Source organism: Triticum urartu, chromosome 3, assembly GCF_003073215.2.
Source record: "Triticum urartu cultivar G1812 chromosome 3, Tu2.1, whole genome shotgun sequence".
Taxonomy (NCBI): domain Eukaryota; kingdom Viridiplantae; phylum Streptophyta; class Magnoliopsida; order Poales; family Poaceae; genus Triticum; species Triticum urartu.
The window spans coordinates 112,644,630-112,659,706 of NC_053024.1; positions in this window are offsets into that span (position 1 = coordinate 112,644,630).

Below are 15,077 nucleotides of genomic sequence, written 5' to 3' on the forward strand. Positions count from 1 at the left end.
TGTGATAAAACAAACCATCAAACAATCTTTGCAACTTTTGTAGTGATTTCTTACTAGCTTCATTCAATTAATTCCTTCTGCTCCTCATTGAGTTTGACGCCCTTACTTATCGAAAAGTCTACGATAAATTCCGTACACTTGTGTGTTATCAAGTACAGACCCATTAGTTTGTGTAATGTTCTGTAGAAGGTATGACAACCAGTTATCTCCAAAGATACTTTTTTCCTTTCCGTCACCAACACGTTTTATAATTCCAAGCTTCAAATCATCATGTCCTTAAGATAATGATTGTCGCACGGTAGACGTTCTCAGACCCAACACAGCATGTGAGATAGAGCTTTCTAGGAAATACACAACCTTCAAGTTGTGCACACTTAAGTACATTGTCGTAGTTAGGACCCGCCAAGTCTCGATCAAGCAATTGCAAATTGAACAACTCAATGTCAGTAATCCCTAATCATCCATCCTGTTTTGGCTTTGTCATGTTCTCCCATGACAGCCATGATATTTTCCGTTCACCTTTATTAACCCCTCACCCCATCAGAATTTCCACAGTAAGGAGTATGTTGGCTTAGACCTCGAGGTAACTTAAAACACGCGATCGAGTATGTATGAACTTCCCGAGATACTGATTTGGTGAGAATTTCTTTCCCGATGGCAGACAGTGCTCGCTCCAACCATCATCTCACTCTTGCCCAGACTCTGTATTTGCGATACTTAAATCTACCATTATTTGATCACCCAAAAGGATGGAGGGAACCCAAGGTATCTTTTAGTTAAAGAATCATTGGCCACATTCATAATTGTTTTCATATGATCACGAAACGGTGCTAGAGCAACCCTTCCAAAAAAGACTGAATAACTATCTAAATTAACTCGCTATCTCAAGGCTTGGTAGTAGTCTCTCTAAGGATCGGTTTGATGTAAGCAGCTACCTCCTCACTTATGAAAAAAATGTCATCTGCAAAGAGCAAATGATTCACATGGGGCCTAGCTGCAACCTGGATTCCCACAAACTCAAGGGAAAAATAAATTTACGTACATTTTTTAGATTCATGAACATTTTCTAAAATTTACCCATATTTTCTAAAATTAAGAACTTTTTAATCTGTGAACATTTTTTATAGCTAGAATAATTTAACTTTTTGTACGCTTTCAAAATTTATGAACATTTTTTTATGATTCATAAGCATTTTTAAATTCCGTTTTTTCGAAATTCATGATTTTTTTATGATTTGATTGAATCTTTTGAAATTTTGTAACATATCTTAAAGTTCATCATCATTTTTCAGTTCCGTGAATATTTTTTAAAACTCCCAAACATATTTTGTAATGCTGAATTTTTTTAAATTTATAAGAACAAATAATACACAAACATTTTAAATTTTTCATATTTTTTCTCAAAACTTCTAAAACATTTTTAGTTCACACACATTTTGTGTTGGTGCCAAACGTGAAGTGTTAGATGGGGAGTGGCTGATTTAGGCAACACGATAAGGGTGCATAGCTCGCTTATAGGACGTGAGTGCTATATCTCGCATCCAGCGAGACCTACGGTTCTCTCTCTAACAGGGTCTCCAATACTTGTGCAGGCCCATTCGCGCAGAACGGAAAAAAAGAGGAGTAAAAAAAAGCGAGTAGGGGATTAGAACCCTGGTCACCTGGTTGAGGGAGAGCACGGCTAGCCACTCGGTTTCGCTGGGATTTGTGACAGAGTTGTAGCACGGGTATAGTTAGTCGAAACATGCTGGGTTTTGCACCGTTCCTTCTCCGTTTTTTTTCTGTTTTTTTTGTTTTGTTCTGGTTTTCATTCGATTTTTTCTTTACTTTTGTTCGTTTTTTCTTTGGTTTTATTTATTTATGTATTTATTTTTTCGTTTTATTTAGTTTCTTATCTTTTTTTCTTCTCGGTTTTCTCATTTTCTTCCGTGTTGTTTGTTTTTTTTCCTATTTCTGTTCTTTTTTTCTACATTTCTTCATTTTTGTTCCTTTTTCATCTCTTTATTTGGTTTCCAATTTTTTGCCGTTTCCTTTTGTTTCTTTCTGTTTTATCTTCTCCGCTTTAGTATTGTTTTCGTTTTCGTATTTTTCCTATATTTGTTTCTTTGGTTTTATTTGTCATTCTTTTGGTTTATTTTGTTTCCTTTTCAGTTTTCATTTTTTTGGTTTTCATTGTTTTTTGTTTTCATTCTACCTTTTCGCATATGTCAAATATTTTTTTCTAATACAAGGTTAAAAAAAATTTAATACAAGTTTAACATTTTTAATACATGGTCAACATTTTTATTATACACATTTTAAATAGTTGATCATTATTTTTTAAATACAATATGAAAAATTTTCTATGCGCATTTAACACTTTTTCAAATGCTTGACTAATATTAATATTTTTTGAACTCATAGTCAACATTTTTTCTATATACATTTTAAATGTTCGGAAGCTTGATTAACATTTTTCAAACACGTGTTCGACATTTTCAAATGTTTGATTAATACTTTTTATATACATTATAAAAAATCAAAAAATTATAGTTGGTGAACATGTTTCTATATGAGGTTAACAAATTTCAAATGCTTGATCAACATTTTTAAAATATGTTTAAAAAAATTTAAATACATGATCAAAAAATTTGTATATACAAATTTCAAAGGCGGGCTCGCGTTAAGCTAAAAGGAAGGAAACTATCGCTGAATGGTGTACAGTAGTTGGGCCGGCCCAATTTGGAGCACAGTTAAACGAAAAAAGGGAATGGTAAAATGGGAGAAACAGTGATCAATCTCCCGTCTGCTGGGAGAGGCTGGCAACGATAGCCACTGCGCCCATGTTTTGCATTCGATAAGTTGTTGGTGCAATGTGCACCTAAGGCAAACGATGCCGGTTTTCCATGTTTTTCATGCTTTTTCTCTTTTTTTTTCTTTTGTTCTTTGACAGGTTTTTCTTCATTTTTTGATTGATTTTCTTTTTTCTTCTCCATTTTCCGTTAGATTTTATTCTTAATTTCATTTTTTTTCATTTTCTTTTTTCCTTCGGTTTCTTTTGTTTCTTTTTTTCGGTTTTCATTTTTTTGGTTTTTCTTTGTCTTTTCGTTTTCATTCTACATTCTTATATACATGATCAACTTTTTTTCAAATACTTCTTCAACATTGTTGGAATACTTGTTCAACATTTTCTCAAATACCTGTTCAACATTTTTATATACATGATTAACATTTTTTCAAATACTTTTCCAATATTTTTTCAATTACTTGTTCAACAGTTTTCAAATACATTCAACGTTTTACAAAAACTTGTTCAACGTTTTTTATATACATAATCAATATTTTTCAAGTAGTTGTTCAACATTTTTCAAATACTTGTTTAACATTTTTATATGCATGATCAACATTTTTTCAAATAGTTGTTCTACATTTTTCAAATACTTGTCAACACTTTCTGAATACTTGTTCAACATTTTTTAAATATTTTTTGAAGAACTTTTTTGTAGTATATATATTTAGAATATTTTAAAGAAAAAAGGTACAAAAATAAAAGCAAAAAATGAAAACATATTTTTTTTAGGATCAACACGCTTTATTCAATATTCAATGTTCAAGGGGATACAAAGATGTTCTGGTGGTGAAACCAGCCGTACATGACAGACTGTAAGGATGTTGCCATCTTTGCTAATCTATGGGGTTCCCCATTGTTCTCGCGTTGTTCATGACTAAAAGAGCACGATTGAAACAATCCCGCCCGCACCTGGATTTCCTTCAAAATAGTTCTGTAAGGACGAAGGTGAGTTCATACTTGAAGCTCCTTCACGACTCTCAGACAGTCGGATGCGACACTTAAGTTATTAACATGAAAAAACATAAATAAAACAGGAAAATAGTCTGTGGTCTCACGCGCTCATGGGCCGGCCCACCTCGCTCGCCCCTTCAGGGAGTCCGAAGCCAGACTCGCTGAAGGCGATATATAGACATGTGCCTAATTGCAAGCTGTAGGCAGCCATCGCTTGAAGATAGCTAGTAGTGGACCAGCTCAAGTTTTTCGCCACAGTCATTCGTTTGGTACGGTCGTTCATTGTTCTTTTTTTTCTTTTATAACCTTTACTTATATGAAATGAAAAATATCGTATTTACTTCAAAAAAGTTAAAATCGAGAATTTCAAAGATGTTAACATAGTGTAAATATTTTGTTAGCATAACTTAAAAAATGTTAATAGTTTTTGAAACAATGTTTGTGAAAAAAATGTTCATGCGTTTCGTAAACATGTACATGAACTACTTCTAAAAAAGTTCATATAATGCAAAAAATATGCATAAAAATGTTTCGGACATATAAGAAAAATGAATGATGCATTTGAAAAAAGAAGACATCAAAACAATGGGTATAGAGAAATACGTTCAAAAAATGTTAAACATGTACAATTTTTTTTGGATGTATACAATGTGTACAGAAACAATAGACATCAAACATATATTTGAAAAATGTTAAACATATATTAAAAATATTTTTGACATACACGAAAAATGTACAATGTGCAAGAAAAATGTAGGGATGTATTGAAAGTGAAAAGGTAAAAAAAACAAAGAAAACCTAGAAAAAACCCGATGAACACCAGCAAAGAAACGGAAAAGAAAAGCAACAAACAGAAGAAAAACAAAGAAAACCGAAAACAAGAAAGAGAAACCAATTTTAACGAATTAAATAAAAAAATAATGAAAACTTGTGAGAAAACAAAGTAAACTGAAGTATAACAAAGAAAAAAAGAAGATTATAGAAAACCGGTGAAGAAATAGAAAATCAAAGAAAAAGTAGAAGAGAACGAAAATAAAGAAAGAAAAGAACAAGAGAGCAACTAATCAAGGAATACCCCTTGTGGTTGCCCTGCAAGGATCACTTTGGTGGGCTAGGAGTGTGCCACTTGGCGCGCTCTCAGCCGTCGGCACATGTAGCATGCTCAGCCCTCCCTTAGGATCTTGTTTTATTTTTCTGTACGCGTTCACAGGTTTTAGATGTTTTTTTTCAGGTTTTCACTTCTCGCCCGGTTTTGCCTAGTTTTTTGAGGAAAAAAATTGAACTTTGTTTTGCGCAAAAACGTACGTTTTTTGTATTCCATGGTATGTGCAAATTTTCTTTCCATAAAGGCACAGATTTTCTTCTGCGACTCTCAGAATGAAACAACGTGTTTTCGTGGCACAAATTTGTTTCCACAAGGTTCCTCCCAAAAAGGATAAAAAATGTGTTTTTTTTCTTCAGTGAGAAATACAAATTTGCTTCTCGTGGACACACAGATTTGCTTCAGCGAGATGGACAATAGTTTCTCGAAAGGAAAAAAGTGAAAAAGTGTGCTTCCTGCTCGGTTTTCTTTCTTGTTGTTTTTTAGTGAAAAGAAAAAATTCATCGAAACTTGTTAACATGGGATCTAATTTTGAAGATCTCAATGTGAGAAATCCAATTGTGAAAACGGTTCAGGACTTGGACGCACGTTTTAAGATATTTTTTAAATAATAAATTTAAAAAAAGAGAAACTCCCAGATTGCGACAAGTGACGCACATACAATGTGCCACTTGTCAATCCATGAGAAGGCGGGAGAGACCTTTGCAAATGGTACCCCTTAATTAGTGATCTCAAAAGAACAATCAAACAGACAAACACACAACTGAGAATACTGGACCGACCCATATGCGTGGGCGCTATAAGCAAGATATAGCTCCCACGGCGTGATAGTGGGGTGCGCGTTACATGAGTTCCTAACCGGCGTCCGATCGCAGAAATGGTACTCGCACAAATTCAAAAAGAAACCACTAATTCAAAAAAAAGTTTATTGATTTTGAAAAAAGTTCACGAATTTTTAGAAAAAAAATCATGAATTTGGAAAAAAATGCGAGTTTGAAAAAATTCATTGATTTTGAAAAAAATCATCAAATTTGAAAGAAGTTCGTGCACTTTGATTTTTTTCTAAAAGTGAAGAAAAAGTAAAAATATTAAATAAATAAACAGATAGATAAAGAATAAACCAAACAAAACCAGTCAAAAAAACAAATTGAAAAAGAAAAAAACCGGCTGGGGGATGGAAGATTCCTTTGGGCCGGCCCTAGATCGAATAGGAAATGCTGCGTGTTACACGCTATAGGAGCTCTACTCTTATTATATTTTGAGGGGTGAAACCAGGTTTTAGTGCTCACAATTCACATCTAGTGGGATACAAAATTGATCATGGGGTTCCAACCACCAGAGATGTGGGCCCTAATCTAGGGAATGAGAAAACTTGGCTAGTATATCGGCTTCATAATTCGGAGCCCTACTTTCATAAATAAATTTACAAGTGAATCCTACTGCTCGGGCCTTAATCTCTGTAATGATAGGTCCATGTAAACCACTCGTTCCATATTATTATTGTACCGAAGACAGTCAATTTGTGACATCTGTCCACTATTTCTGTTGTGCTTACACAGTTTACCACCCCGGCAATTAGAAACAAAGCATCACATCTTGGTAGTTCTGTAGTCTGAGCAGCGTCATACCTTGTTTGCAGAGCAGGACATCTTTACCCCGTGTCCCCTGTCAATGTTATAGCTGCGAGAATTTAACTGTTGCAGATTGAGGTGATGTACCTTTATCATGAGTTTCTACTGTAGCGGCGTCATCTATATTGGATTTGATGTAGATCCTCAACTAATCGAACAGTTTTGAATCCAAACGAATACACGTTTGTAAATGAGTTGAGCTTAGCCAAGTCAGAGCATCTCTAGCAGACCCCTTATATCGCGTCGAACTGTAAAATAACCGCCGGTTTATACTTTTGCGTGAAAAAAGTGGCCGAACAGATAACGTATCGCACTGCGGTCTTTAAAAATTTGGCAGGGCGCGGCAAATTCTTCACCTCAACCTTTAGAAACACGGGATGTGAGACCGACCCGAGGGTGACCCCTATCGCTAGCGAGATTTGACGGGAGGGACATTTCTGCGGGGCAGTTCCCGCTCTCCCTTCGCTCCGCCGTTATTGATCTTCCGTCGCCCGCTTTGGACCACCTTCCACGGCTCTGTAGAGTTGAAACACAGGGTTTAGGGTTTTGCGTGGGATGGTTGACATCCAGCCTCACGTCTCAATATATAGATGATCACAATTACAATTACATACGTATACAAATACGTGTACAGGGACAATATACTAGACCCTACTTTACATGCCCCCTCAATCTGAACTACATACAAGTTTCATATTGGTTCTAAAGCTGTCTAGCATCTGTCTAGTAGCGGGTTTAGTAAATACATCCGCTAACTGATCATCTATAGAAATAAACCCGACTTCCAGTTCACAAGCAGCTACTCGTTCTCTCACAAAATGGAAATCAATCTCAATGTGTTTAGTCCGAGCATGAAACACTGGATTCGCCGTCAGATAAGTTGCCCCTAAGTTATCACACCACAATATAGGAGTGCGCTGCTATGGGACTCCAAGTTCTGTGAGAACTGAGTCTATCCAAATGGCTTCAGCTGCGCCATTTGCCAATGTCTTATACTCTGCCTCGATGCTTGACCTCGAGACTGTGGATTGCTTCTTCGAGCTCCAAGATACAAGATTGGGTCCAACAAATATAGCAAAACCACCAGTAGAGCGCCTATCATCAACACAGCATGCCCAGTCTGCATCGGTGAATATACTCACTCTAGTAAATCTGGACTTACGAATCCGTAGTCCCATGTCTAGCGTACCTTTGACATATCTCAGAATACGCTTGACTGCTTCCCAATGATCCTCCGTTGGCTGAGACAGGAACTGACACACGAGTGAGGGTCAAATACTGAAGTGCTCCAACCACACTGCGATACCGAAAGGGGTCATCTCTACCCAGTAGTGCACCACTATGACGTGAGAGACTCTTGGATGTAGCAAGCGGAGTGGAAGTGGCCTTGCAGTTCTCCATGTTGACGCGATGAAGAAGGTCCAAAGCATACTTTTTCTGCGTCAAGGTCATGCCCCGTGAATGAAAGGACGCTTCCAAACCAAGAAAGTACTCAAGGCGAACCAAATCTTTGATGGGAAAGCTAGCAGACAACGACTGCACAAGACGATCCACCACGGCGGGGGTAGAGCGAGCAATCACAATATCATCAATGTACACCAGCATGTATATCTATATAGCACCCTGAGAGAAGATGAATAGAGATGCATCTGATCGGGAGACAACAAAACTGAGCTGTGAAAGGCGCTGGCTCAAACGAGCATACCAGGCACGGGGCGACTGCTTGAGACCATAAATAGACCGCTGAAGTTTGCAGACATGAGAGGGTTACGTGGCATCCTCGAACCCGGGTGGCTGCTGCATATACACATCTTCGGCCAAGAACCCATGTAAAAAGGCATTGCTCACATCAATCTGTCGAGGCTCCAACCACGAGACACAACAAGAGACAAAACCAAGCGAACTGTGGCAGGCTTCACCACCGGGCTAAATGTATCTCCATAGTCAACCCCATGCTGTTGAGTGAAACCGCGAGCAACAAGATGAGCTTTGTGCTTATCAACAGACCCATCCGGACGATACTTGGTTTTGAAAATCCATTTGCAGCTCACAATATTAACACCAGGTGGCCGAGGCACCAACACCCGGGTGTTAGTTTGACGGAGAGCAGCAAACTCCTCGGACATGGCAGCACGCCAGGCAGGTTCACCCAGAGCATCACGATGGGAAACTTGTGCGGAGAAGAAGGCACGGCGGCGAGAGTCATACCGAACCGGGCCATCAGTGTAAGACTTCTCCTTGCGCGTATGATCACGATGGCGTGTAATCATAGCATGCGCCGGAGCTGCACCGCCGGTAGGAGAAGACGGCGGCGACGAGGGCTCGTCCGAGGGTGTCGCGACTGAGGAGACCTCAGCAAGAGGTGACATGGGCCGAGAGACGACGGTGGGCTGGACCAGCCCAGGCGAAGGGGGCGGCCCGGGCGAGGGTGGCGACCTAGACACGACGGGCGAGGGTGGCGACCCAGCCGCATCCGCGGTCGCGCCATCTGGCAAGGCAGCCGCGCCTGCCTCGGGCGGCGGGATATGCACGTCGTGAGCATGCATGTCGGGCTCATCAGGAGGCGGCGGAGCAGCAACATGTACCTGAGGAGAACTCAAAGCAATAGCACCTGCAGAGGACAAGTTAGGTGACAAATAGGACAAGTCATATTTACGCACATGGACATCCGAAACCGGTTCATCAGAGGGAAAAGTGAGGGCGTGTTCAAGAGAAGCAGGATCAACCGAGACGCCGGGTTGGGAGTAAGGAAACACAGTCTCGTTGAAAACAACATCACGAGAGATGTATATCCGACCGGAGGTATGGTCAAGACACTTATGGCCCTTGTGCAAAGGACTATAGCCAAGGAAGGCACACATATTGGAACGAAACTCAAGCTTGTGAGCATTGTACTTGCGGAGACTAGGCCAACAAGCACACCCAAAAATCCGAAGGAAGGAGTAGTTGGGCTGAACATGAAACAGACGGAACAGAGGTGTGTCCTTGTTGAGAATCGGAGTGGGCACAGTTGATGAGGTAACATGCCGTAAGAAAAGCCTCATCCCAAAACCGAAATGGAAGAGAGGAGTGCGCAAGCAAGGCAAGGCCGGTCTTGACCAAATGTCAGTGTTTGTGCTCGGCAATACCATTCTGCTGAGAGGTATGTGGACATGACACTCGGTGAGAGATGCCCGTGCGTTGAAAGTAGCGATGGAGTTTGTGGTATTCACCACCCCAGTCGGACTGAACGGCCTTGATGTTATAATCCAGAAGGCATTCGACATGAGCCTGAAAGTTGTAGAAAACTTGCTCAATATCAGACTTGTGTTTGTTGGGGATCGTAGCAGAAATTTAAAGTTTTCTACGCATCACCAAGATCAATCTATGGAGTAATCTAGCAACGAGGGGAAGGAGAGTGCATCTACATACCCTTGTAGATCGCTAAGCGGAAGCGTTCAAGTGAACGGGGTTTATGGAGTCGTACTCGTCGTGATCCAAATCACCGATGATCCTAGCGCCGAACGGACGGCACCTCCGCGTTCAACACACGTACGGTTGGGAGACGTATCCTCCTTCTTGATCCAGCAAGGCGAGAGGAGAAGTAGAGGGAAAACTCCGACAGCACGACGGCGTGGTGGTGATGGAGCTCGTGGTTCTCCGGCAGGGCTTCGCCAAGCACTACGGAGGAGGATGAGGTGTTGGAGGAGGAAGAGGGCTGCGCCAGGGGAAGAGTGCGGCTGCCCTCTCTCTCCCTCACTATATATAGGGGGAAGGGAGGAGGGGGAGGCGCCCTAGGGTTCCCTAGGGGAGGGGCGGCGGCCACAGGGGAAACCCTAGATGGGTTTGGGCGCCCCCACCCCTTAGGAAACTTGCCCCCCAAGCCGGGAGGGGCGGCTGCCCTAGGGGTGGCGCCCCCACCTCTCCTGGTTACGTGAGATGGGGTGGGAGGGGCTCTCAGCCCCTCAGTGGGCTGATGTGCCCTCTCCCCTTGGCCCATAAGGCCCCCAACGCTTGCCGGGGCCCCCGAAACCCCTTTCGGACACGCTGGTCATCACCTGGTACCTCCGGAACAATTCCGGACTCCAATACCCTTCGTCCAATATACCGATCTTCACCTCCGGACCATTCCGGAGCTCCTCGTCATGTCCGGGATCTCATCCGGGACTCCGATAACTTTCGGTAACCACATACTATTTCCCATAACAACTCTAGCGTCACCGAACCTTAAGTGTGTAGACCCTACGGGTTCGGGAACCATGCAGACATGACCGAGACAACTCTCCGGCCAATAACCAACAGCGGGATCTGGATACCCATGTTGGCTCCCACATGTTCCACGATGATCTCATCGGATGAACCATGATGTCGAGGATTCAATCAATCCGGTATTCAATTCCCTTTGTCCAGCGGTATTGTACTTGCCCGAGATTCGATCGTCGGTATCCCGATACCTTGTTCAATCTCGTTACCGGCAAGTCTCTTTACTCATTCCGTAACACATCATCCCGTGATCAACTCCTTGGTCACATTGTGCACATTATGATGATGTCCTACCGAGTGGGCCCAGAGATACCTCTCCGTTTACACGGAGTGACAAATCCCAGTCTCGATTCGTGCCAACCCAACAGACACTTTCGCAGATACCTGTAGTGTACCTTTATAGCCACCCAGTTACGTTGTGACGTTTGGCACACCCAAAGCACTCCTACGGTATCCGGGAGTTGCACAATCTCATGGTCTAAGGAAATGATACTTGACATTAGAAAAGCTTTAGCAAACGAATGACATGATCTTGTGCTACGCTTAGGATTGGGTCTTGTCCATCACATCATTCTCCCTATGATGTGATCCCGTTATCAACGACATCCAATGTCCATGGTCAGGAAATCGTAACCATCTGATCAACGAGCTAGTCAACTAGAGGCTTACTAGGGACATGGTGTTGTCTATGTATCCACACATGTATCTGAGTTTCCTATCAATACAATTCTAGCATGGATAATAAACGATTATCATGAACAATGAAATATAATAATAATAACTAATTTATTATTGCCTCTAGGGCATATTTCCAACAGTGTTTAAGCAAATAAATCCAGGTGAAGCGCGTGTAGTCATCAATAAAACTAACATAATACTTGTACCCTGCCGACGAAGCAAGAGCATGACCCCAAACATCTGAATGTATTAATTCAAGAGGTACAATAGTGATATGAAATGAAGTAGAATAAGGTAGTTGATGACTCTTAGCACGCTGACAGACATCACAAACTAATGATGAATTATCTGAACTAGAGCACGGAAGTTCATGACTTCGAACAATGGAAGTGACCACATTATTTGTAGGATGACCAAGACGTTGATGCCATTGCGACGACGAAACTCGAACACCGGAGGAGGCACGGTGAGACGATGAAGATGATGCACGAGCGAAGGGGACCGGATAGACCCCCCCCCCCCGTAACTTCTACCGTGAAGGATGACGCGCCTAGTTGCTTTGTCCTTAACAAGGAAAAAACGACGGTGAAATTCAACAAACACGTCATTATCACAAAGAAGACGATAAACAGAGAGAAGATGTTGGCTGATGTGTGGAACATGAAGGATGTTACACAGTTTAAGAGATGAACCGGGTAAACGCGAATGACCAATGTGTGAAATAGACAAACATTCACCATTGGCCACATGAACCTGATCCTAGCCGTCATAGCGCTCGTGAACCTGGAGGTGCTCAAGATCATTAGTCAAGTGATCCATAGCCCCGGTATCCAGCACCCAAGGAAAGTCGACGGTGTTGGTGGAGGCCAAGTTGGCGGAGCGGGAGTTGTGATCCTGATCATAGCGCTTGCGGCAGTCGTCGACTTCATGGCCCCAGTTCTTGCAAATTTGGCATCGGGGACGCCAGCGGTTGTGACGCCCACGTCCTCTGCCGTTGTTGCCGGCGTTGCCCCTCCACCTTGCCGGCCATTGCCGACATAACCAGCGTTGCGGTCTCGGCCGCCGGTGTTGCCGCCATTACCGCCCTGGTAGCTCTGCCCTGGCTGGCCATGTCCATCAGCCGGGCGCCCCCCCTTGGGAGGGATAGGGATCGGAGTAGGGCGCGCGTCCGCCCGCGCCGTACGAACCCGCACGGGTCATGGCGTTCGTGGAGGGAGACCACCCCTCCACCGCACTCTGCTATGCCTGCAGCGCCTTGAAGGACAAAACCAATGAGTAAAAACTGGAGTAGGGCATGGGTGCGTTACTCACATCCAAGGAGGCGGTGATGGAGTTGTAGGCAGAGCCAAGGCCGGTGAGGATGTGATCGATAAGCTCATCATCGCGGATCGGAGAGCCAGCGGCGGCCATAGTGTCGGCCAGGGCCTTCATCTTGTGCATGTATTCTGCGGCAGACAAATCATCCTTCCTCAGTGACTGAAGTTTCCGCCGGATGTGACGGACATTGGCGCGGCTCTGGGCGCCGAACATGGCAGCAACGACTGTCCACACTGCATGCACCGACTCGCAGCCAATGAATTGGCATGCAATATCCTCACACCATGGAGGTGAGAAGAAGCCCCTTGATGCGCTGGTCTTGAAACCACCATTAGTGGTACTCCGGGTTGGCGACGGTAGTGGCAGCATCGCCGGTGCCGACAACGAGTGTTTTGGCCGATGCCGCCTTGGTGCCATCAAGGTGTCCATGAAGGTTGGCACCGGCAAGAACGGTGCTGGTGATGTCCCCCCAGAGCATGAAGTTGGGGCAACCGAGGCGGACGGAGATCATCGGGACGGTGCGGCAGGGATCGTGGCGACGGGGGAAGAGACGAGGGCGCCGACAGTTTGGCCGACGGGCATAGCGGAGGATGACATCGCAACGGTTGCGCGGATGGAGCAGCGCAGTGGCAGCGGAGCAAGACGCGGCGGCAGCGCGGAAGATGGCACGCAAGGCAGTAGCGGGTGGATAGCACGCGCGACAGCAGCGATCGGAAGTGCGGCGGCTACGCGGAGAGAGGATCGGGCGGCGGCGGCCCGACCTGGCTGATACCAAGTTGAAACACAGGGTTTAGGGTTTTGCTTGGGATGGTTGACATCCAGCCTCACGTCTTAATATATAGATGATCACAATTACAATTACATATGTATACAAATACGTGTACAAGGACAATATACTAGACCCTACTTTACATGTAGTAATGCCATGGACGCCTCCCAACCGTCGTCCCTCACCTTGGAAGTCATGGACGCGCTAACTCCTCAAGCAGATCTCGTCGCGTGCTGTGTCGTGCCCGTCGCCGTTCAAGTCTCCACCACCCATCCCCGCAAGCGCTGGGGAAACATCGTCGTCCAGAGCTGCGCTCCCGCAAGCACTGTCGGGAAGGCACACCCGCCCGCCGCCGCCTCCGCCGCGAATCCGGTGCAGGCCGTCCCCACCCCGCTGGTGAAGATGCGCAAGGTGGCGGGGGTGAAACGCAAGAAGGCGGCCACAAAATGTAATACGAGCACCGCGCGACCACCTCCTTCGATCGCCACCCCAAGAGCTTCCCCTAGGACGCCCGCCGTCGCCGCCACTCCCGAGGTGTTCGGTGAAATGGGCGCAAGGTATGGAAATTTGATTTTCTTTTAGTTGTTTTAACTTTTCGCCATTGCGATTGTTCGTGACTTGTGGAGCGAAGTTGTAGTGCCGATTTGCATGATGCGATTGCCAAGTTTGTGCATGTGTTGGACAACAACGCCGTCGACATTGATCAAGCCCCGATCGGTGATTACAACTACAATGAGATGGATGGTGGTGTGCACGGTCACGGTGAGGAAGAAGATGAGGTGGAGGTGATTGGGGAGGGGGTGTTCGACCAAGCGCAAGCAAAATTGCGCGTGAGATCGAAGAACTACACACAATTAGAAGATCAAGGCTTGATCAAGGCTTGGGAATCCGCGTCTCTTGATGCGTGCACTAGCACTGACCAAACCGCTAAGCGATATTGGCAAAGGATAGACGATCAGTTCTTCCGAATGATGGCAAAGTATCCCTCAAGGACGCCACGCCTATAGGTCACTCCAAGGTCGTTGGGATGTCATCAAGCTGATTTGCAGCCGTTGGAGTGGTTATGTGATGCCCCAAGACTGGAGCTTCAGTTGCCTTCCATAGGTTCCGGGTTTCTCCGCGTGTTTCATTTTTGCTTGCTCCTTTTATTTTTGCATTGCATCATGTCATCATGTCATAAATCTTTTGCATCTCACTGAAATAAATTGCATAGATCGTTGATCTATTTAAATCGAGGGAACTCACATGGTGGTTTCTCTTTAAAACATACCCTCCCAATATCTAGGGGGCTATTATAAAGTATTCCATTAATTTGGAATTATCTGCAACCCACTTGCATGTTAAATCTTTGACCTTTCCTTCTTCCGATTTTCGACTCTCAAACTTTGTCGATAATTCTTTTACCTTTTCCGGAGCTCTACCAAAATTCCCAACATTTTTGGACCTATCGAATACCCGCTTCCTTCTCACACTCATTTGAATTAAATTCAAATGAGTTTGAATTCAAACTTCACATGTGTGCTCTTTTCTATTTTTGGAAGATGAACATTTTTGTGA